At 41.7% G+C, this 2,998-nt stretch overlaps 1 protein-coding gene across 30 annotated transcripts in view; it reads left to right on the top strand.

Moving 5' to 3' along the window:
* The window catches only part of Clip1 (CAP-Gly domain containing linker protein 1), a 118,434-nt gene that overhangs the window by 37,401 nt on the left and 78,035 nt on the right, over positions 1-2,998 (top strand). The gene's annotated exons all lie outside the window — the stretch shown is intronic.

Below are 2,998 nucleotides of genomic sequence, written 5' to 3'. Positions count from 1 at the left end.
AAAAAAAAAAAAAAAAAAAAAAAAGCTGAGCAATCCAGGTGAAGCAAGCCAGTAAGCAGCACCCCTGTATGGCCTCTGATCAGCTCCTGCCTCCTGACCTGCTTGAGTTCTTTTCGTGATCAACAGCAATGTGGAAGTGTAAGCTGAATAAACCTTTTCCTCCCCAACTTGCTTCTTGGTCATGATGTTTGTACAGGATAGAAACCCTGACTAAGACAGGAGTTGAGGAGATAGCTTAGTAAAATGTTCACCTTGCAAGTTTGAGGACTTGAGTTTGATCTTCAGCACCCATGTAAAAAGTTAAGCATGGTAGCACATACTACTGCTGATGTGCATTTATAACCAGGGATGGGGAGGTGGAGACAGGGAGACTCTGGGCTCAGATGCTAGTTAATTTAGCCTAATCAGCAAGCACCAAGTCCCAGTGAGAAGTCTTGTCTCAAAAAACTAGAGTGCATCATGTCATGTCAGTTTGTGGTCATGACTTCTTCCTCCAGCATCAGGTAACCCCTTGCTAGCTGACTTCCTGGAGGTGGGATTTATATGTATAGGTATATGATATGTAATATATGCAATACACATACATATATACACATATATACATATATAAACATGTATACATATACACATATGTGTACACATATATGATATATATATGCAGCATCAGTGAAAATGTGCCATTTTGAAGCCATACCAGATTTTATCAATTTACGTAGCTTAGGTTTTATTTTATTTTAATGTTTATGCCTTTCTTGAATTTAAATATGCTCAGCATGTACATGCAGTGCCCACTGATGCCAGAAGAAGGTGTTGGATCCCTGGAACTGGAGTTGGAGATGGTTATGAGCCACCACGTGGGTGTTAGGCATCTTCCTTTGGAAGAGCAGCCAGTGCTCTTAACCACTAAGCCATCTCTTCAGCTCAACCTTGAACTCTTGATCTTACTGCTTCTACTTCTTACTTTTTACTTCTATCAAGTGCTAAGACTATAGGTATAGTAAACAGGCACAGCTAATTAAAAAGAACATTTTTTTTAAAGATTTATTTATTATTATAAATAAGTACACTGTAGCTGTCTTCAGATGCACCAGAAGGGGGCATCAGATTTCATTATGGGTGGTTGCTGGGATTTGAACTCATGACCTTTGGAAGAGTGGACAGATGGTGCTCTAACTCCCTGAGCCATCTCACCAGCCCAATTAAAAAGAAATTAATGAGAACTTTGGTGCCTTCATGTTTCTGTTAAGTCAGCAGTGTGTGCTGACACCAAATGTGTGCATTTTGGTGCATTACACCAAATGTGGTGTGCATGCCTGTAATCACAGCACTTGAGTGCCAAGGCATGGAGATTGAGTTTGAGGCCAGATTTGGCTATTTAGTGAGTTCAAGGACAGCCTGGGCTACATATTTCTCAAGCCCGAGTCTTGGGTTATGGAGCCTCCTCCTTCCACTTCTAAATGGCTGGGATTATAGTTGTAAACCACCATGGCAGCTTTTACATTTGCTTTGATATTCATACGGCAGACTAGAGGGGCCTGGTGATATTGCTCAGCGGGTAGAGGCACATGCTACCACACCTGACAACCTGTGTTTGTGTCCTGGAACCCATGGAGCATGTAAATTGAGTGCTGAAAGTTGTCCTCTGACTTCCACACACATACTTGAGCATTCACACATTCGCAAAAGAAAATAAACAGTACGTGAATGAGGATCCAAAAACAAAATAATACTGCATCCCAAAGTGCATGAATTCATTATACTTAAAGCTTCTTCTTTGAGACAGAGTTTCACTGGGGAGTCCAGCCTGATCTAGAACTCACTAGTTAGCCCTGGCTGGTTTCACACTCATGTCAATCTTGCCTCAGCCTCTTGAATAAATTTTTATTTGTAAAGCATACCATAAGAATATCCCCAAGGAGAAATGGGTAAAAAGCATATGTGGTACATCTGCCTTGTGGAGTGCCAATTAGCAGAACATACGTCTAAGTTGCTTTTGCTTTTATTTTTTGCTCATTCATTTACATTGTTTGACATAGGGTCTCACATATTCTAGCAGCCCCTGAACCCTATGTAGATGAGGATGACCTTGAACACCCGATCCTCTTGCCTTTCTCTCCCAAATGCTTCACAGTTTGTTTTCTGTTGCTATAACAGAATTCTGATGCTAGGTAATTAAGAAAGAAAGGTTGATCTTGGACTGTGGCTCTGGTGGTTGGGACATGTAACAGAACACAATGCTGACTTTTATCTGTGAGGGCTTCATGGCAGAAGGGCAGTCAGTGTGTATGTCCAAGAGAGGAACTCAGAGAAGCCAAACTTGCTTTAGGACAGTCTGTGTTCCCGGTGTCTAACCCTGTTAGGGCTTAACTCAGCAGGAAGACACCAGTCCATTTCTGAGGGCTCCAGTCCTCTCCCCTTAACCACCTACCTCCCGGTGGGCCCCACGTCCTGACACTGTAGCCCTGGAAAACAAGCTTCAATGTGAGGGTTTTGTTTTGTTTTGTTTTGAGACAAGGTTTCATATATCCTGGATTGTCCTTAAACTTATTGTATAACCCAGGAAGACTTTGAACTTCTAAGCCTTTTGCTTCTACTTCCCGAGTACTGGGTTACAGGTATTGCCACCACACCTGGTTTATGTGGTTCTGGAGACCAAACCCAGGGATTTGTGTGTGCTAGGCAAGCACTCTACAACTGAGCGACACCCCTAGCCTTCAGTGTGAGTTTTAGTGTGCTCAGGCTATGTCAGAACTGCAGTGATAGTAGGAAATGAACCTAGGCGTCCACACTGATTATCACTGGGTATGAAAAAATATTGTTATTTTATTTCAATAAAAATTATATTTATTTTATAAGCATGACTGTTTTGTTTGTATGTATGTACACATACAGGGCATTGGATCCCCTGGAACTGAAGTTAGAAATGTTTGTGAGTTACCATGTGGGAAGCAACCCTAGATCCTCTGTATGTGCAACAAGTGTCCTTTTCTTTTTTTTT

This window comes from Mastomys coucha, unplaced genomic scaffold (genome assembly GCF_008632895.1).
Source record: "Mastomys coucha isolate ucsf_1 unplaced genomic scaffold, UCSF_Mcou_1 pScaffold22, whole genome shotgun sequence".
In the NCBI taxonomy this organism is placed as follows: Eukaryota; Metazoa; Chordata; class Mammalia; order Rodentia; family Muridae; genus Mastomys; species Mastomys coucha.
Note: the sequence above shows the minus strand (reverse complement) of the source record. Positions and strands in the feature narration are given on the sequence as shown.